Raw genomic sequence first — 22,748 nt, forward strand, 5'->3', positions numbered from 1 at the left:
AAACTATTTTTACAAACACTCTCAAATACTTGAATATATCACACACACACTTTGATAGTGAGAAATTTCTTGCAAAGTAGAGAAGATATGAGTTGGGATGTCTCCAAATGACCTTGGATGGCCTCTATTTATAGTTGGCAAAGATTTGAATCTGATTTGAGTGCATGAGGCGTGTGTTGAGAAGTCAAGGAGTGACAAAAAGTGTTCGGCGCCGCTGCCTACTTTTTTCCAGCACTGAGCGGATTTTGTGGAAAAACTATATCTCACAATCTAACCGTTGGATTGATCTGAAATTTAAACCAAAGCTTTAAAACATCTGGATATTCATTCTGAAGGGTGAAGATTTGATTTTAACGAATAAATCATGCCCAGTAGTTTTTGGAAGTTGCTTCATCATGTTTTCGAACTTGTTCTGTGCAACAAAGTTGACAAATTTATATCTCCCAATCCATCCGTTGGATTGACCTGAAATTTGTAAAAAAGCTTTATAACATCATAATCTTGTATCTGATCGGTGGAGATTGGATTTAGATTTCTCAAACATTCCCAGTTATTTTCTGAAATCGAATCTTCATCATTTGCTTCATGTTTTGCAGAAATAGGTACTGTGCAACCTTTGTGGAAAAATCATAACTCCATATCTAGCTGTTGGATTGATATGAAATTTTTATATAAGTTTTAACACTTCCTGATATTGATTTTGATCGGTAGAGATTTGATTTGGATGTCTCAAGCACGTCCAGTAATTTTCAGAAATTGATTCTTCATCCTTCACTTCAAGTTCTGCAGAAATAGGTACTGCACAACTTTTGTGGAAAAATCATAACTTCATATCTAGCCATTGGATTTCTCTCAAATTTGGACAGCACATGTAAAACTTCCTCATCCCAATTATGACTGGTGAAGATCGGATTTCAACGCCTAGAAAATTCCCAGTAATTTTCGGAATTTGCTGCTCCATACTTTGGCTTCTTCTTGTCTTTTTCTTCATATCTCTTAACAATGTTCCATGACATCCACATAACATTGTGTCCATTATATGAGCAAATTGAGACTTCATAAATACATTGATAGCTTCAAAATAACTTCCAATAATTTATTTGTCAATAAATCTAATCTGCAAAATCTCACTTTAAATGGTTAGTAACAATTAACCGAGTTTTGTAATCATCAAAACATAATATTATGAGACTTGTTAATGCATTAAAAACATTAATCTCATCACACGAGATTTGTATGCGTTTAAGGCGTAACAGTTTGTGTTGAAGCAAAAATGACCAATTAGTCATTTCATTCTATTGAAAGATGTACCACTCCTCTAGAATTGATTCACACCGATATTGGTGACTTAAAGTGTGAGGCCTCGATTCTAATCAACTAATCTTAGGATAATGCAAACGATCAACGCAATTAAACAATAAGGATTAAAGAAATAATATTTTTTTTTAAAAAAATAGGGCTCGCTCGATCGGTAAGATTCAACCGATCGAGCGGCTGAAAACTCCAAATCCACTGCCTAGAAAAATTGGAACCTCTGCTCGATCGGTTAAATCTTACCGATCGAGCGGGCGAGAAAAGCCCAACTTTTTGCCTCGGTACAGGGGTGCTCGCTCGATCGGTAATATTCAACCGATCGAGCGAGATGCTCTATACCAAAAAAATTCTGGTTTTTTCTTTCATCTTCTCAAAACCAATCTCAACTCAAACTCTTCCACAATAACAATATAATTCCATTCAACAAGGTATGAAAGTATTCCAAATCTAGATTCATACAATCCTCCAAAATACACCAAGCATAAATCCAACTAGTTCGAATCTTATTCAAAATATAAAAAGGAATTCGAATACATAAACGACTCCTAAGATCAAAGATTCACTTCTATCATCTCAACCACCTAGCCATGTTGCATCTGACTCGGTCCTGCCCTACCTGTTGTCAAGTACACATACAAACAAAGATAACAGCCGGATAATCCGGTGAGAATAATATTCCCAGTAAAAGAGACTAGTATACAATATCACATAATATATCAAAACATGATATATAATCAAATTCCACATATTCCTCAAGTAATTCATTCAACTGCGGAATTAAAATGATATGCATGACTTTAAAACTTCTGGATTATCAGACTCAGATAATCAAAAGGAATTCTTCTTTCTTTCTTCGGTTTGGGATCCCGAGGTTAAAATATCCAACAATCACACCAAACTCACTTTTTGAGGTGGACGAGGTATATTTTAATCCTCTAGACTCCAGAGCATTATAGAGAGTTAATCGACACTCGTAGTAATTCGCCTACCAAGGCCACTCAACTATAATCTCCAGATCGTCTAATTCAAAATGAATAATCAATCGGCTCAATATGAATGCATATGTATTCTCATGCACTCAAAAATTCATTTCAATCATATATCAAGTAAACATTTAAACATGCAATATGTGATTTCTTCTAGGACACTCGAATCAATCCGGATTCGAGTTAATCGTCATATTTCATTCCAAAGTCGTCTTATACCTTCTTGTCGTTTCACAATCTCCAATCTGTAAAACAACAAAACTCAATTCAATATCTATTCAAGTTCTTCGATCGATAAGTAAGAGAATCGATACTATACCGGCTCAAATCTTCCAACTGATCAAAGCTGCAATCTCACAACTCCACTGACTTCGATTCAATATAAAATAAAAAGTCACAAGATCAATATCGGTATTCAAAACCTCATTCAAAACTCGGTACGATCACATTCAAACGATATTCCCAAAACTCAAACTGACGGTATAACGACTATATTCTGACAAACCGGAAATGCAGACAACATAATATCAACCAAATAAACTCCTTCCAATCAACAAACATCCATTCCAAATCAAAACCAACACATCTCAAAATCCATATTTTCAAAAATCAAAAGAAAATTCATATCAAATCCAATCAACGCTCTATTTCAATTCCGTCTGAGAATAAACGATAAGAGTAATCTCAAGAACATCATACCCGAAAAGAAACAAATTCGAACTACATCCGAAAAATAAATAATATCTGATCGGAGAGAAACTTACAACAGAACGAAGCACTCGATGTCGTGACTGCAAAAATCACTTCAGAATTAAATTCTATTGGACGGATCGAGCTAAAATCGAAATCACAAAGCTTGGGGAAGCTTTTGGTCGCTTCAATGGAGGAGGAAACGTTTGGGAGGGTGAGGGAATAGTAGGAGAGATGATAAGTGCATTTTAGGCACTTAATTTATATATGATTTGAATTGGATTTTGTGATGTATCGAGTGGATATTATGCGTATTTGTTGTTGTTTTTGTGAGTTGAAAATATTTGAAGAAAAGTAGCAAGAAGAAGCGGAAAGACGAATTATAGACAGCAAAGTTTACAAAATTACTGGAGCTTATAAAAACATCCAAATCCAATCTGCACCGTTCAAATTTAATTTTTGGATGTTTTAAAGTTGCTGTCAAAATTTCAGCTCGATCCGACGACTAAAACTCAAGTATTGATTTTTGCAAGATTGCTGCGCATTGGACAAAAGGAATAGCGCCCCAGCGCCTCATTTGGAGTGCTCCAGCGCTTCTCTGTAGCTCAGTAAAAGGATTCTATTCAAAATTTCAGCATCCGTAATTTCATGTCTTAAGCGCCCCATCGCCAGTTTGGAAGCGCTCCAGCGCTAGACGTCCATCATTGAAAAATAAAATACGAAACTTGAGCGCCCCAGCGCCGAGGAAGAAGCGCTCCAGCGCTGCGCAGTCTCCAAAAATATGGAAATTCTTTAATCGAATTTAAAAGGGATTTTATGACTTATTCTGGAGGATAGGAGGGTTTAGAGAGTATTTAGAGTTTTTGAAGGCTAGAGACGGCTAAAGACCAAGAAAAAGGGAGAAGAAGCATTCTTGGTGCGAAGACGGACGAAGCGACTACCGGAGACGGAGAAGCATCATCTACCTTCATTTTTATTTCATTTTTTCTCCTAGTTTTTGAATGATGTTCAAGAACATGCTTTGTTTGATTTTTATTTACATTATGAACTAATTCCTTTGTCTAGAGGAACGACGTAGCTTGACTTGAAACCATGTTTTTGATATTTTGATTGATATATTAGAATTATTCATTCGGTTTATTTGTGTTTTTCCTGAATTGATTGCGTTCAATTAACTGATCATTACTTGAATTGTTAAATTTATTTGAAATCTAGCACTCGAGAGAGGCGATTTTGAATAGGACCGTAGGAAAATATATCATTGGTGTTTATAGAGTTCGAGAGGCCTATAACTCCATTGAATCCTTTGTAAGAATTATTGTGCTATTTACCGGATTTAATAGTTGAACTTAGATAGAGATATTGAGTTTGCTATTGAATACGAATTTCTGCTTGACACTCGAGAGAGGTAGTAGAAAATAATAGGGATTCTTGGTTAGTAAACTAGAAGAATTTATGATATAGATTTCTCTATGAATTAAACTGGTGGATGGTCAAGTGAAGTAAAACCTCTAGAATTCATCGCTTATTGAATTTTCGTCTCGTGAACTCATGGTTATTTAATTTTATTTCTTGCAAATTTTAGTTTTATAAAAATCAAACCACTTTCGTAGCTCTACATAGAATTAGGATTTTATTAGTTGCAAATATTTGATATAATATCATTTATTCATTCTCCGTGGGATCAATTTGGACTTAATTCCTATATTATAACTTGACATTGTGCGCTTGCGAGCGAAAAACACGCAACAAGTTTTTGGCGCCGTTGCCGGGGATTGAATTTTATTTGATTTATATTAAATTGTGCTAATTGGTCTTAATTTTGATTTAGAGAATTTTATTTTATTTTGTTGGTTCTAATTTTAAATCTTTCCTGTCTATGCAGTTTATGCGAAAAATCCAAAGTTACGACTTACTGCTCTTTGATCCGGAAATCGAGAAAACTGCTAAAGCTTTGAGAAAAGCTAGAAGAGAAGAGTTGCAACAAATGGCTGAAGAAAGGAAAAGAGCTGTCAATAATGCTCCGGTGCCGATCAGAGATCACTTTCGACCAGTGATCAATACTCATTATTCTGGGATAGCTCGGCAGAACATCACGACAAATAATTTTGAGTTGAAGCCAGCTCTGATTAATATGGTGCAGCAGAATCAGTTCAGGGGTGCAGCTACTGAAGATCCAAATCTGCATCTGCGTACTTTTCTGGAGATTGCTGACACAGTGAAGATTCATGGTGTTACTGAGGACACCATCAGACTATGATTGTTCACATTCTCTCTTAGGGACAATGCTCGTAGTTGGTTGTAGTCACTACCTCTTGGGAGTATCACTACATGGGAAGACATGGCATCCAAATTTCTGGCTAAGTACTTTCCTCCTGCCAAGTCTGCCCAGCTGAAAATTGAGATCACTACTTTCAAACAGCAAGATTTTGAGCAGCTTTATGAAGCTTGAGAGCGGTACAAGGAGTTGCTTAGGAAGTGTCCAAACCATAATTTTCTGGATTGGGAACAGATTGAGTTATTCTACAATGGTTTGAATGAGCCAACTCGTATTTCTGTGGATGCTGCAGCTGGAGGTTCAATATTTTCTAAATTTCCTGAACAGGCTTATGAGATGCTTGAGCAAATGACGATTAATAGTTATCAGTGGCCGAGTGAGAGATCTGCTATAAGGAAGCCTGCTGGAATTCATGAGTTTGATGCGTTCACTGCCTTGACTGCTCATATGGCTACTATTTCTACACAGTTGGCTGCACTGACCAAAGGAAATCAAAGTTCTACAAAGACAGCATCACTGGCGACTGCCTTAAATTCTGCTGATGGATTTGATAGTGTGGAGCAAGCTCAGTATGTGAACAACCGCAATTTTACTGGCTATCGAGGTAATCCTTTACCAAATCAATATCATCCTAGTTTGCGCAATCATGATAATTTTTCATATGCAAATTATAATAATGTGTTGAATCCTCCACCGGAGTTCAATAATCAAAAGGATGAGGGCAGGTCATATTTGGAGGATTTGGTTGGTAATTTTATTTCTGAGTCAACAAAAAGATTTGAGAGAACTGAGAATAGGCTTGATAATATGGAGATACACCTGACCAATGTGGGTGCTTCTATGAAAAATCTTGAAATACAAATTGGTCAACTTGCAAATGCCTTGATGAATCAGCAGAGAGGATCTTTTCCTAGCAACACTGAGGTGAATCCAATAGAGCAATGCAAGGCTGTTACTTTGAGAAGTGGTAAGGAAGTTGGGGTAGATGAACCAAAAGTAGTGGATGATGAGGATCGAGTTGAACAGATTGAGGTTGAATCTGAAGAATCTGTCAGTAAAAATTCTAGCAATTCTGCAGTTATGCCTGAGAAACCACCTGTTCCAACAGCTGTTCTGCCATATCCTCAGCGGTTCAAGAAGAAAGCGTTGGATGAGAGGTTTTCTAAGTTTCTTGACATCTTCAAGAAAATTCATATTAATATTCCATTCGCTGATGATTTGGAGCAGATGCCGCATTATGCAAAATTCATGAAGGATGTGATGGCAAGGAAGAGAAAGCTTGAAGAGTTTGAAATAGTGAAGTTGACAGAGGTGTGCAGCGCCATCCTACAAAAGAAACTGCCACAAAAATTGAAAGATCTAGGGAGTTTTACTATTTCTTGTATTATTGGTGGTGCAACTGTTAATAAGGCATTATGTGATTTAGGTGCAAGTATTAATTTAATGCCTTTTTCTATTTTCAGGTCTTTGGAGCTTGGTGAGGTGAAACCAACCACGATTACTCTGCAGTTGGCTGACCGTTCTCTGACTTATCCTCGCGGTATTGTGGAGAATGTATTGGTAAAAGTAGATAAATTTATTTTTCCTGCTGACTTTGTAGTGCTTGACATGGAAGAAGCTCAAGATGTCCCTCTAATTTTGGGGCGACCATTCTTGGCAACTGGAAGAGCTTTAATTGATGTGCAGGACGGTGAATTAACTCTACGAGTTGGTGGTGAAGCGGTCACTTTTAATATATATAAGACCACGAATTACCAAGATGAAGTACGTGCTTGTAATCACATTGATTTATTTGATTTCTCTGTGAATAATTTTGGTGTAGGAATAGAGTTGAAAAGTGGGCGAAATCCAAAGATGGTGAAGAAGGTGAAAAAGAAAACTAAGTCCAAGATGATTTTTGAGTATGTTTGGAGGGTGAAAGAGAGGAACAAAACCTCCAATAAAGTGACAGGAATTGGCTAAAATCAGTTTCAAGTCGGGCTGACGACTTTAAACCAAGCGCTTTTTGGGAGGCAACCCAAGTTTTATTTTATTTTTGTTTTGTTTTAGTATTTTTAATTTTTTTATTTGTTTAATTTTTAAATTTTTTGAGGGCATGTCTTGTTCACGCGCTAACATTGAATTTTCCACTCTAGGTCCTTGTAAAGAAATATCGAGTATCAATGTACCTGCCCCCGAAATTATGATGGGCTATGACTACTGACGGTCATGCCACAGGTATGTGCATTCCTCCGTTCTTGTTATTGAATTATCGTACATTGAGAACAATGCACATATTTAAGTTTAGGGGGTATTGAAAAATTGTGAAAAATGTGAAATTTTTTGATGAGTTAGTTTGAGTTAGCATGATGTGTAATTATGTTGGCCTATGATGAAAATAATTTTTGGTGTTAAAAGTTTATGTTAGCTATATTTAATCTTGAGTTCTCACATTTATGCACGAATGCCATGATTTTCGATACTCCTAGCAATTAGAAAAAAATTATGTGGATTTGTGATGTGAATTAGAGGATTTGATTCTTAACTGTTGTGATTTTTACTTGAAACTGAGGTAGATTTTTAAGATCACAAAAGTGATTTAGGCATTTTTGAATTCGTTGAGCCTTTTTAGCCATTATTAATTTGTTAGTTATATAAATCATGAAAAATCCAAAACAAATTAAGTAGCTAAAAAGTTCAAAAAAAAGTAATGGCGGAGAAAGTAAGGTGAGGGGAGGCCTAAAAAAAATGGATTGAAATTCTAGTCCAAATACAAGGCATAAAGATGGAGATGTATGGAGTAAAAGAAAGCCAAGACTAATGTCTGGCAATGCAAATAAAAAAAAAATTTAGCTACTCATAATCCTGCACAAATTGAAAATATTCAATTCCCTTTGCTTTGCATCATGAGTCCTTGTTTGCATTGATATATATATGGATGCTTATCTCCTGCTGATTATGCTTGAGCCTAATGTTAACCGAAAAAGTCCTGTTGATCTGTGTGAGTAAAAATTGAACTTGGTTGAGAGTATTTTGAAACTTGAGGGCGGAGTTAATGATTTTATGAAGCTTACAGATTGCATGATTTTACCAAAAGTTAGGTGGATAGATGAGATTGGTAAATCACACACACACGAGAACTCTTGAGAAAATTAGCGGGCATGTGTATTGAATCTTGAAATGTAAAAATTCAGAGGTCGACTATATTGCTCATTACTGTTTTGCTCGGAACTAGCAAAAGTCTAAGTTTGGGGGGATTTGATAAGTGCATTTTATGCACTTAATTTATATATGATTTGACTTGGATTTTGTGATGTATCGAGTGGATATTATGCGTATTTGTTGTTGTTTTTGTGAGTTGCAAATATTTGAAGAAAAGTAGCAAGAAGAAGCGAAAAGACGAATTATAGACAGCAAAGTTTACAAAATTACTGGAGCTTATAAAACATCCGAATCCAATCTCCACCGTTCAAATTGAAGTTTTGGATGTTTTAAAGTTGCTGTCAAAATTTCAGCTCGATCCGACGGTTAAACTCAAGATATGATTTTTGCAAGATTGTTGTGCGTTGGACAAAAGGAATAGCGCCCCAGCGCCTCATTTGGAGCGCTCCAGCGCTTCTCTGTAGCTTAGTAAAAGGATTTTATTCAAAATTTCAGCGCCCATAATTTCATGTCTTAAGCGCCCCAGCGCCAGTTTGGAAGCGCTCCAGCGCTAGACGTCCGTCAATGAAAAATAAAATACAAAACTTGAGCGCCCCAGCGCCGAGGAAGCAGCGCTCCAGCGCTGCGCAGTCTCCAAAAATATGGAAAGTCTTTAATCGAATTTAAAAGGGATTTTATGACTTATTCTGGAGGATAGGAGGGTTTAGAGAGTATTCGTTTGAAGGCTAGAGATGGCTAAAGACCAAGGAAAAGGGAGAAGAAGCATTCTTGGCGCGAAGACGGACGAAGCGACTATCGGAGACGGAGAAGCATCATCTACCTTCATTTTTATTTCATTCTTTCTCCTAGTTTTTGAATGATGTTCAAGAACATGCTTTGTTTGATTTTTATTTACATTATGAACTAATTCCTTTGTCTAGAGGAACGACGTAGCTTGACTTGAAACCATGTTTTTGATATTTTGATTGATATATTAGAATTATTCATTCGGTTTATTTGTGTTTTCCTGAATTGATTGCGTTTAATTAACTGATCATTACTTGAATTGTTAAATTTATTTGAAATCTAGCACTCGAGAGAGGCGATTTTGAATAGGACCGTAGGAAAATACATCATTGGTGTTTATAGAGTTCGAGAGGCCTATAACTCCATTGAAGCCTTTGTAAGAATTATTGTGCTATTTACTGGATTTAATAGTTGAACTTAGATAGAGATATTGAGTTTGCTATTGAATACGAATTTCTGCTTGACACTCGAGAGAGTAGTAGAAAATAATAGGGATTCTTGGTTAGTAAACTAGAAGAATTTATGATATAGATTTCTCTATGAATTAAACTGGTGGATGGTCAAGTGAAGTCGAACCTCTAGAATTCATCGCTTATTGAATTTTCGTCTCGTGAACTCGTGGTTATTTAATTTTATTTCTTGCAAATTTTAGTTTTATAAAAATCAAACCACTTTCGTAGCTCTACATAGAATTAGGATTTTATTAGTTGCAAATATTTGATATAATATCATTTATTCATTCTCCGTGGGATCGACTTGGACTTAATTCCTATATTATAACTTGACATCGTGCGCTTGCGAGCGAAAAACACGCAACAAGAGACTAAGTCAAACTCCAATAATATAACAAACTCATTCTTTGCAGTTTAGTCCCTGAAAATTCCGATTAACAAAATAGACCCTAATAAAAATCAAATCGGCCCTAGACTTCTATAATCTCTGATTATCTCAAATAAAGTCAATTAAGATAAATTCGGGGCGTTACATAAAGTTTGTGCAAACAAGAGGAGGCAAAAAAATACTACATAACGTTCATTGACTATTGCACAAGGCAATGTTATGTATATCTTTTGAGAGGTAAAGATGAAGCATTTGATGCGTTCAAAACTTACAGAACCGAAGTTGAAAATCAACTTGGTAAGCAAATTAAAAGTATTCGCAGTGATAGAGGAGGAGAATATGAAGCTCCATTTGATGAGTTTTGCTCATCCTTGGGTATTATACATCAAACTACTGCTCCATATTCGCCTCAATCTAATGGGATTGCCAAAAGGAAAAATCAAACTCTGAAAGAAATGATGAACGTCATGTTGATAAGTTCGGGCTTACCTCAAAACTTGGGGAGGGGGGGGGGGGGAGAAAGCAATATTGTCGGCTAATCACATACTGAACAAAATTTGCCACAAGAAAAGTGACAAACCGCCATATGAATTATGGAAAGGTCACAAACCTTCCTACAAATACATCAAAGTGTGGGGTGCTTGGCAAATGTTGAAATACCAAAACCAAATCAAGTGCGAATAGGACCAAAGACGGTCGACTGCATATTCATTGGATATGCACTTACTAGTAGTGCCTATAGATTTATAGTGCACAAATCTGAAATTTCTAGAATGACCAATGGGATGACTATTGAATCCAGAAATGCAGTATTCTTTGAAAGCATATTTCCCTGCAAAAAGAGGGAATATGATGCAAATAGTCAAAGAACAAAAGAAATTCCAAATGAAGGTTCTTCTCAAGGTGATGAACCGAATAATAATAGAGGTCTAATTAAATTGGCAAGTAAAAACATTTCTCAAGAAGAATTTCCTAGTCAACTGACAGACGATTCTGAAAAGAATGATCTTATTTCTAGTAAAAAAACTAGAGAAATGGTGAATGAAGGTTCTGCACATAAGGATGAACCTCGACGAAGTAAAATGGCTAAAACCTTGAAGTCTTTTGGTCCAGATTTTCTTACTTACATTCTGGAAAATGAACCAAAGACTTTAAAATATGCGTTGTCTAGCCCTGAGGCTCCATATTGGAAAGAATCCATCAATACCGAAATGAAGTCCATTCTACATAATCACACTTGGTATTTGGTGGATGTTCCACCAGGAACCAAGACGTTGGGATGTAAATGGGTCCTGAAAAGAAAATACAAATGGAACAGTAAAAAATACAAGGCTAGATTGGTGGCTAAATGATATAGACAAAGAGAAGACCTTGATTTTTTTGATACCTATTCACCAGTCTCAAGAATAACCTTCATTCGTGTACTCATTGCGATAGCATCATTGCATAACCTTAAGATACACTAGATGGATGTCAAGCCCGCATTCTTGAATGGTGAGTTGGAAGAAGGGATCTATATGGATCAACCCGAAGGATTTGTTGTTCGGGGTCAAGAAAAAAAGGTGTGTTGTCTCGTTAAATCCTTATATGGGCTGAAACAAACGCCTAAACAATGACATGAAAAATTAGACACCACAATGTTGTCAAATGGATTTAAAATAAACGAATGTGACAAATGTGTCTACATTAAATTAAAGGCACAAGAGATTCTTATGTAATAGTATGTCTATATGTTGATGACATGTTTATAATGGAGAGTACTCACGATGTGATAAAAGAAACAAAAAAAATGTTGACGAAACATTTTGATATGAAAGATTTGGGCATTGCCAATGTAATACTAGGGATTAAAATCTCTAGGACTTCTGAAGCGATTGTCCTGTCTCAATCTCATTATGTTGAGACAGTCTTAAAAAAATTTAATGTTTATGATTGTTTCTCTGTTAAGACGCCTCTTGATATGAGCGTTGTAGTAACCCGTATCCAAATTTTATGATTAATAGGTAATTAATCAAGTGATCATGTTTAAATTTAATAAAACATGATTAAAGAAATTCCAAATGAATTAACGGAGTTTGAAAATAGATCCAGGATACTCGAAAATGGTGGGCATGGCTCGGGAGGTTTGGACGCTCCGAACTGGAGTTTGGAGGACCCGAACGTGATCGGAGTCAGGAACGGAGGCCCGAGGAGTTCGGACGATCTGAAGAGGAGTTCGGAGGATCCAAAGAGGATCGGAGGCTCCGTCGGTGGAATCGGAGGACCCGAACAGGGTTAGGGCTTACGTCATCAATTACGTCAGCAAGGTTACGTTATGGCTGACGTCACTGATGGGACTTCGGAGGACCCGAAGTTAGAATCGGACGATCCGATCGTGTTCGGATGATCCAAATTCATGATCGGAGGATCTGAACCAGTTCGGAGGGCCCGAAACCTAGTTCGGACGGCCCGAACTTCGTCTATAAATAGAGGAGCCGAGGTTCATTTGTGACTCGCTCATTTCCTTTATTCTCTCTCAATTCCTAAGCCTTCTAACTCAGATCTAGGGAGATTTAGGCGTCCTACGGGAAATCCGAAAGTGGCTTAGTGATCTAGGCGTCGTCGTGGAGCTGTGGCCTAGTTTTGAGACTATCTACAGCAAAGGACTAACGACGGACGCAGGTATAGCTTTGGCATCCTAAAAATATTTAGGAGTATGCATTTGCTTAGTTAAGGCTTTTAGAGCTTTATTGTTGATGCATGGATATTTGCATTGTAGTAGCAGTAGACTGGACTAATAGGCTTGGAGTATAGGCCAGTGGAGCTAGGCTTTGACCAGCAGTGTTAGAGGTACGTAAGTACTGACCGAGATAGCCGACATGATATATTTGCATGTATGTTGCATGAGTATGTGCTATATGTCTTATCATGTTTTAGCATGTTTTACCGCCTTAGCACATGTACGATTTTACGTGTGACTGCATCCTAAGAGATGTGAGTCATTGACAGTCTCCATAGGGAACAATGATCTCATTTTGGACTCGAGTCAGGTATGACAGTTTCCATATGGGGCTTGTATCCTGTTTTGGATTCGGGTCAGGATGGAGTTGGCTCAGCCCTGATATGGAATATACAAGTACCCCACGGAGTCGCTCTCTAGCCGGTACTGTATATTCCCAGCGCCATGAGCAAGTGTTTTCACTTGAGTTTTAAATCGTATTGTGTGCGCATATTTGTATTTATATCATTGCTTCGTATTGAGCGTTCTAGCTTACGCCCCTGTGTTTGGGTATTGTGGTGTACCTTGTGGCGGGGCAGGTTTGAGGCTAGACGGTCCAGGCGGCTCTCAGTAGGATTGAGCTTGGGAGAGTGCGAGGTTATAGAGGTTAGGGATTTGTTTACCCTGAACCTTCGATTTGGTTGTATAATATTATTGATACACGATTGTTATCGTCGGTTGTATTCTGCCGATTGGATTTGTTGTATTTTAATTATCCGCATCTTTACGCTTTGAGTTTTAATTGCATGCGCTTTTATCGTAACTCTGATTAGTAGTGGATCCGGGTTGGGTCTCTACATTTTTGGTATCAGAGCGCATTGCACTGGGAATATCGTAAAGCAGATTAGTGATTATCTATTATTGTGTAACAGATGGCAGATTACGATGAGAGCCACGATAGCGGAGGCGACGGTTGTTGGGGCGATCCGAATGATCGTAGACGTCATCAAGGACAGCTTGAGGAGCGCAAGCGAGTGAGCATGCGCAGATTCAAGGAGGTTAGCCCGAAGCCTTTGACGGGAGGTGAGACAGCTGAAGAGGCGGAGGATTGGCTTGAGAGGATGGAGCAGTGTTTCCAGGAGTTTCGTTGCACGGCCGAGGATAGGATGGAGATTCTTGCCTTTATGCTAGAGGGACGCGCGAGGAAGTGGTGGAGATCTACTTCCGCACCATTCATAGCAGCTAGAGGAGCAGCTACATGGGTTGAGTTTCGTACTTCTTATCAGAGGTTGTATTTTCCTCCAGCTCTTCGACAGGCGAAAGCCAGTGAGTTGTTGAGTTTGCGGCAGGGGACGATGACGATCGAGGAGTACCAGCAGAAGTTCTTTGATCTGCTATATTTTTGTCCTCGTGTTGCTGATAGTTCTATGGCGAAGTTTAACCATTTCCTTCAGGGTTTGAATCCTGATATTCATCGGATGGTTGCTGTGGGCAGCGATAGGACCTATGAGGATTTGGTGGACCGTTGTCGCCAGGCTGAGGACAGTATTCGGAGGAACAGGGGACTTTACTCTTCTTCTTCTTCCAGGTTAGAGAGTGCCAGTGCTTTGGGCCCTAAGGAGTAGTCTTTCAAGAAGCCAGGAGGTACTTCTTCTTCTTCCTCTAGATCTGGTGGAGTGCATAACTTTGGTGGTCAGAGGCCGAACCGTTGTCGTCAGTGCAGACGCAGACATCCGCCAGGGCAGTGTGGTCGATCGACCAGGGCATGTTTCCAGTGTGGCTAGGAGGGTCACATGAAGAGGGATTGTCCAATGCTGATTGGGGCAGCGAGTGGTTCCAAAGGTTCTCAGGCATCTGTTCAGCCACCTCAGTACCAGCAGCCACCTTTCCAGCAGCAGTTTTCGCAGCAGCGCCAGCAGCCGCAGCAGTCTCAGCGACAGCCTACTCAGACTCCTTCTCGGGGTCATTCTTCTTTGAGGCCACGTGCCCAGGTTCAGGTCTTTGCGCTTAACCAGGAGAAGGCAGAGGCTGACAGTGATTGGATGATTGCAGGTATCTGTAGTTTATGTGGTTTTCCTGCATATGTTTTAATTGATACCGATACATCGCATTCTTTCGTATCAGCACGTTTTGCTAAGAAGTATAAGTTGCCATTCATTCCTTTAGACGTCTTGCTAGTAGTTTCTACTCCTATGGGTAGCGAGGTTTTAGCCAAGCGTCTAGTTGTGGGTTGTGTTTTAGATTTTGAGGGGCATCAGCTTAGTGCTAACCTGATGATTCTAGCGATGGAGGATTTCGATTGCATCATTGGGATAGATCTATTGACTGCCTACCGAGCGATAGTGGATTGCTATCAGAGGTTCGTTCAGTTTCGACCAAAGGATGACGAGTCATGGTATTTCTATGGTGAGGGAGCACGACCTCCAATGCCCGTAGTTTCTGCTCTGAAGGCCCGACGTGCTTTAGAGTCTGGCGGGGAAGGCTACCTTATCTACGCCATTGACGCATCCTTGGGAGAGCCAGATATACAAGAGATACCAGTGGTTCGTGACTTTACAGATGTATTTCCGGAGGAGATTCCAGGTTTGCCACCAGTGAGGAAGATCGAGTTTGGCATCGAGTTACTGCCAGCCGATTTCAAGAACTCCTTATCGTTTAGCGCCATCAGAGATGAAAGAACTGCAAAAGCAATTACAAGATCTTCTTGATAAGGGCTATATTCGACCTAGTATTTCGCCGTGGAGAGCCCCAGTGCTGTTTGTCAAGAAGAAGGATGGTTCAATGCGGTTGTATATTGATTACCGTCAGTTGAATCAAGCGACAGTGAAGAATAAGTATCCTATTCCGCGGATAGATGATCTCTTTGATCAGTTGCAGGGTGCTTCTGTCTATTCGAAGATTGATCTTTGGTCTGGGTATCATCAGTTGCGAGTTCGACATGAGGATGTTCCTAAGACAGCATTCCGTACGCGGTATGGGCACTATGAGTTTCTAGTGATGCCGTTTGGTCTGACGAATGCTCCAGCTGTCTTTATGGATTTGATGAACATGGTGTTCCGTGACTTTTTGGATAAGTTCGTGGTGGTGTTCATCGATGATATCTTGGTTTATTCTTGTAGCATGGATGAGCATGCCTACCATCTCTATACTGTATTGCAGGTCTTAAGGGAGAGACAGTTGTACGCGAAGTTGATCAAGTGTGACTTCTGGATTGACCGAGTTGTGTTCCTTGGTCATGTCATTTCTCAGGAGGGCATATCTGTTGACCCTAGCAAGACAGAGGCTATTTTGAATTGGTCGCGTCCGACTACAGCTTTTGAGATTCGTAGTTTCCTTGGTTTGGCAGGGTACTATCGACGTTTTGTGGAGAACTTCTCTCAGATAGCTAAGCCTTTGACTCAGTTGACGAAGAAGGATGTTTCTTTCGTGTAGTCTAATGCTTGTGAAGACAGTTTTCGTGATTTGAGACGTCGTTTGACGACAGCTCCAGTTCTTGCTTTACCGTCTGGATCAGGTGTTTTGTAGTCTTCACTGATGCTTCTCTCCAAGGTTTGGGGTGTGTGTTGATTCAAAATGGTCACGTGATTGCGTATGCTTCCAGACAGTTGAAGACTCACGAGGAGAACTATCCCGTACATGATCTAGAGCTTGCAACCATTGTCTTTGCTTTAAAGATATGGCGTCACTATCTGTACTGAGAACGATTTGAGATTTTTACCGATCATAAGAGTTTGAAGTATCTGTTCACTCAAGCTGAGTTGAACATGCGGCAGTGTCTTTGGATGGATCTGTTGAAAGATTATGACTGTGAAATCAAGTACTATCCAGGTTCTTCTAACCCCGTTGCTGATGCTCTTAGTCGCAAGGTCTATGCGAGTTCCCTTCGTACCAGTTCAGTTTCGAAGGCAGTGGAGGAGTGTTGTTCTTTGGGATTCACATTCCGTCATAAGAAAGAACAGCAAGGGATTCGTGTTTCTTCTGTGCTTGTAGAGCCAACATTGTATCGACGAATCCGTGAAGCTCAGAGTTCTGATCTGAAGACGCAGAAGTTGGCCCGTTTGGCTGAGGGTGATAGTACTGCTGGTTTTCATCTGCAGGGAGACGGTCTGTTGTGTCTTTCTGGTCGAGTTGTGGTACCCGAGGATTCTTTTTTGAGGGATGAGATCCTATCGTAAGCTCACCGCAGTCGATTCTCTGTACATCCAGACAGTATGAAGATGTATAAGGATCTTCTCACTCGATTTTGGTGGAAGGGGATGAAGCGCAGCGTTTATCAGTTCGTGTCCCGATGCCTTGTGTGTCAGCAGGTCAAGATAGAGTTTAGACGACCCGGATGGTTACTTCACAACTTAGAGATTCCTGAGTGGAAGTGGGAGCATGTGACGATGGACTTTGTCACCCACTTGCCTATGTCTTCCAAAAATTGTGATGCTATTTGGGTATTCGTGGACCGGTTGTCGAAGTCAGCGCATTTTCTTCCCTATAACCGCGATTATACCTTTGATAGGATGGCGCAATTGTATGTGCGGGAGATTGTTCGATTGCATGAGATTCCATTGAGCATTGTCAGTGATAGAGATTCGAGATTTACCTTGAGATTTTGGGGTAGTTTCCAGTGAGCCCTTGGTACTACTTTGAGCCTGAGTACGGCTTATCATCCAGAGACGGATGGACAATCCGAGCGTACTATTCGCACTTTAGAGGATATGCTTCGCGCGGCGGTGATGGATTTTGGCCCAGCGTGGCATGATCATTTACCCTTGGTGGAGTTCGCTTATAACAATAGTTTCCATCGCAGCATTGGCTTGGCACCATTTGAGGCTCTTTACGGATGTTGTTGTCGTACTCCTTTATTTTGGGACGAGGTTGGCGAGCGTCAGATTGAGGGTCCTCAGATGATTTAGCAGATGACTAATACAGTGGAGTTGATCCGACGCAGGATTAAGGCGGCCCAGGATCGACAAGCTAGCTACGCGAACACTCACCGGAGACCGTTACACTTCGAGGTGGGGGAGCATGTGTTCTTGCGTGTGTCACCTTTCCGGAAGGTGATGAGATTTGGTCGCAAGGGTAAGCTGACACCGAGATTTATTGGTCCTTTCGAGATTCTCAAGAAGGTTGGGAATGTGGCTTATCGTCTGGCCTTGCCATCCGATCTTTCGGAGATTCACGATGTGTTCCACGTTTCCTTGTTGAGGCAGTACGTGGCGGACGAATCGCATATTTTGCATCCGACCGAGGTAAAGGTAGATCAGGATCTATCATATGTGGAGAAACCCCTGCGAATTCTGGACAGGAAGGACAAGGTACTTCGTAACAAGCGTATACCATTAGTGTTGGTACAGTGGCAACGCAGAGGTACAGAGAAAGCTACTTGGGAGTTAGAGAGCCGGATGTTAGCCGAGCACCCTGAGTTATTTTGAGACTTTGTACTTCTTTGTATCGAGTTTGTACTTGTTCAGTTGTAATAAAGAATATTCGTGTTGAGTCCTGTACTTTTCCTCTGACTTTAATTTCGAGGACGAAATTTCTTAAGTGGGGGAGAATGTAGTAACCCGTACCCAAATTTTATGATTAATAGGTAATTAATCAAGTGATCATGTTTAAATTTAATAAAACATGATTAAAGAAATTCCAAATGAATTAACGTAGTTCGAAAATAGATCCAGGACACTTGAAAATGGTGGGCATGGCTCGGGAGGTTCGGACGCTCCGAACTGGTGTTCGGAGGACCCGAATATGATCGGAGTCAAGAACGGAGGCCCGATGAGTTCGGACGATCCGAAGAGGATTTCGGAGGATCCGAAGAGGATCGGAGGCTCTGTCGGTGGAATCGGAGGACCCGAACAGGGTTAGAGCGTACGTCATCAATTACGTCAGCAAGGTTACGTCATGGCTGACGTCACTGATGGGACTTCGGAGGACCCGAAGTTAGAATCGGACGATCCGATCGTGTTCGAACGATCCGAAGTCATGATTGGAGGATCCGAACCAGTTCGGAGGGCCCGAAGCCTAGTTCGGATGGCCCGAACTTCATCTATAAATAGAGGAGCCGAGGTTCATTTGTGACTCGCTCATTTCCTATCTTCTCTCTCAATTCCTAAACCTTCTAACTCAGATCTAGGGAGATCTAGGCGTCCTACGAGAAATCCGGAAGTGGCTTAGTGATCTAGGCGTCGTCGCAGAGCTGTGGCCTAGTTTTGAGACTATCTACAGCAAAGGGCTAACGACGGACGCAGTTATAGCTTTGGCATCCTAAAAATATTTAGGAGTATGCATTAGCTTAGTTAAGGCTTTTAGAGCTTTATTGTTGATGCATGGATATTTGCATTGTAGTAGCAGTAGACTGGACTAATAGGCTTGGAGTATAGGCCAGTGGAGCTAGGCTTTGACCAGCAGTGTTAGAGGTACGTAAGTACTGACCGAGATAGCCGGCATGATATATTTGCATGTATGTCGCATGAGTATGTGCTATATTTCTTATCATGTTTTAGCATGTTTTACCACCTTAGCACATGCACGATTTTACGTGTGACTGCATCCTGAGAGATGTGAGTCATTGACAGTCTCCATAGGGAACAATGATATCATTTTGGACTCGAGTCAGGTATGACAGTTTCCATATGGGGCTTGTATCCTGTTTTGGATTCGTGTCAGGATGGGGTTGGCTCAGCCCTGATATGGAATATACGAGTATCCCGCGGAGTCGCTCTCTAGCCGGTACTGTATATTCCCGGCGCCATGAGCAAGTGTTTTCACTTGAGTTTTAAATCGTATTGTGTGCGCATATTTGCATTTATATCATTGCTTCGTATTGAGCGTTCTAGCTCACGCCCCTGTGTTTGGGTATTGTGGTGTACCTTGTGGCGGGGCAGGTTTGAGGCTGGACGGTCCAGGCGGCTCTCAGCAGGATTGAGCTTGGGAGAGTGCGAGGTTGTAGAGGGTAGGGATTTATTTACCCTGAACCTTTGATTTGGTTGTATAATAATATTTATACACGATTGTTATCGTCAGTTGTATTCTGCCGATTGGATTTGTTGTATTTTAATTATCCGCATCTTTACGCTTTGAGTTTTAATTACATGCGCTTTTATCGTAACTCTGATTAGTAGTGGATCCGGGTTGAGTCTCTACAAGCGTCCACTTGAGTAAGAATCATGGAGAAACGGTTTTCCAATTGGAATACTCCATAATTATTGGAAGCCTAATGTATATCACGAATTGTACTCGACCTGATATTGCTTGTGTCGTAAACAAGTTGAGTCGATTCACAAGTAATCCAAATGAGGTTCATTGGAAAGCTTTGATAAGGATGCTTAGATATCTAAGACACACTCTGGAGTATGGATTGCATTACACAAAATATCCTGCGGTGCATGAAGGATACAGCGATGCAAATTGGATTTTCTACACCAAAGACTCTAAATCCACAAGTGAATATGTTTTTAGAATTGGTGGTGGCGCAGTATCTTAGAGGTCATCTAAACAAACTTGCATTGCTAGATCCACCATGGAATCTGAATTCATAGCACTTGATAAAATCGTAGAAGAAGCAGAATGGCTTAGAAATTTTCTGGAAGATATTCCTTGTTGGCCAAAACCAGTGCCTGCAATTATGATTAAGGATGTTCATCGGTCGATTCGGTTTTAATTTGTTTAATTTCGGTTCGGTTTTCCGATTTTTGGTTTATAAAAAATGTAATCCGAAGTCAAACAGTTCTACTTCGGTTCGGTTTGGTCGGTTTGATCATTAATAATACATAACACAATAAAGCTATAGTCATATAGTGAAGAAACAAAAAATAACAAACAATACAAGGACAAAAAGATCGAACCACATTCTTATAATATTTTCAAAAAAACAACACAAATTTTGTTACGATTATTCCGATTTTGATACAATTATTAAAATTAATAATATAAATAAATTTTAAAATATAATATTTTTTTTACATGATTTCTCAATAAAAACTTTAAAAATAAATTTTAAATAACTTAAAAAAACAAAAATCAACTAAAAATTACATAAAAAACAATCAACTAATCAACTATAAATTACATAAACAACAACAATGATTAAATAAACAACAATCAACAAAAAATTATTCAAAATGATTATTCATTCACTAAATATCATCTCATAATATATATAATATAAATAAAAAATATAAATAAAATTATTAATTTACTTCAATTTCGGTTTTTTCGGTCGGTTCGGTTTTAACATATATAATCTAAAACCGAACCAAATAAACTTCGGTTTTAATATTTATATCCGAATTATAAAATACGGTTTTCGGTTTGCTTCGGTCTTTGATTTTTCCGATTTGGATTTCCGATTTTTTTGGGTTTATCTGAAATATGAACACCCCTAATTATGATACACTGTGACAGTCAATCGGCAATTGCAAGGGCACATAATGCTATGTATAATGGTAAGTCTCAACATATTCGTCAAAGACACAATATCGTACGATAATTGATCTCAAATGGAGTTATCACAATCGATTACGTCAAATCAAAAGATAACTTAGCGGATTCGCTTACAAAAGCATTGAATAGAGATCAAGTGTACAACTTGTCAAGAGAAATGAGCTTAAAGTCTACAAAATAAAGCTCTCATAGTGGTAGCCCAACCTTGTTGATTGGAGATCCCAAAATCTTGGTTCTATGGGACAACTAAATTATGAGAACTTGAGTAAACACAATGGAATTTTTTCTGACTCATTCCGAGGACTAAGAGTGTTGTAGCCTACACATGTAGTGAGGTTAAGTTTGAACTTTTAATGGTTCCTTGCTTGGAAAAAGCGGAGTATGGTAGGATACTCTTAATAGGAAACCACCTATGTAAGTGTAAGGACGGGCCGCCTCATTGAAGTACTTATAAAGCCAAGATGTGTTTCATGGCCAAAACGTACACAACCGTAAAACCAATAGAAATGAAGAAAATTCATTGTGTAAGTACTATTGTCTAGGTTTACACAAACCGCCAAGAAGTTCAAGACATCATGTTCACTTCGTGGCCTAGTAAATCCGATAGTATTCTACTACGGAAGGTTCAAAGCCACAAACTAACTCTCCTGATGCACTAAATTTTCGTGTGAACTCTCTTTGACATCATATGCATTCATGCATTAATTTCATTCATGTGGCGGATTGTTGAAAATTTTGATTGTGATTAATGAATTGAAATTAAGCAATGAGAATCTTGGAAAAGGAAAAAAGGATCAGAAGCTCGAAAAATGGAAAAGAAAAAAATAAAAATAAATTGGAAAATTGAGGTGCATGGGCGCTGAAAATTGCGCCTCTGCACTGGTTGATAATCGTGTTTTGTTTGCATTTGTTAATGTTATTTTGTTAGTAGTTTGCATGTATTTATTTGTTTTAGTTAATGTTTTATCTTAGTTTTGTTGTTTGCATGCATTTAGCTTCATAACATACTCCCGTGTTTAATGTGTAGGAGATATCAAATTCGAAGAATAAAGGCAGAATATTGGCAAAAGTTCACGCGCTCGATCCCACGTACTCATAGGATCGAGCGCGGCATCTGGAGATTCAAGGCAGTGGGTGAGACATTTTTACCGCGCTCGATCCTACGTACTCACGCGATTGAGCGTGGTCGAGGAGATTGGAAACATAAGATCGCACATTTTGCACGCGCTCGATCGGACGTACTCATGCGATCGAGCGCGCTTGTCTGTTCGGGAAGATTTATTTTAATTTTGGAAACTTTGTTATTTTAGATTATATGCTTTATTAGGCTTTTAATTTCGGGTTTTATTTTACATCTCTCTCAAGTTTTCTTCTTTTCTTTTGGAATTTTTCTTGAGTTTGTGATGAATCGTTGTAGCTAAACTTTATTTCTTGGTTGAAGGAGATGAAACCTTGATATAATTTGTTCATGAGATTTGATTTTCAGTGTTTAATTCTTACTAAGTATCAATTTTTGATCTGTTTTTTCTCATGTTTGTATGTGAATTTCTTAGACTGACCATCTTAGGATTTTGCTACATAA

General features: G+C 39.2%; 1 non-coding gene across 1 annotated transcript; it reads right to left on the minus strand.

Annotated features, from left to right (window-relative positions):
• Window positions 1–5,380: 5,380 nt before the first annotated feature.
• LOC140870071 (small nucleolar RNA R71) lies at window positions 5,381–5,486 on the minus strand. The gene has a single exon (XR_012147053.1). It is a non-coding gene; the product is annotated as a small nucleolar RNA R71 (small nucleolar RNA).
• Window positions 5,487–22,748: the final 17,262 nt, after the last annotated feature.

This window comes from Henckelia pumila, chromosome 4 (assembly GCF_033568475.1).
Source record: "Henckelia pumila isolate YLH828 chromosome 4, ASM3356847v2, whole genome shotgun sequence".
In the NCBI taxonomy this organism is placed as follows: Eukaryota; Viridiplantae; Streptophyta; class Magnoliopsida; order Lamiales; family Gesneriaceae; genus Henckelia; species Henckelia pumila.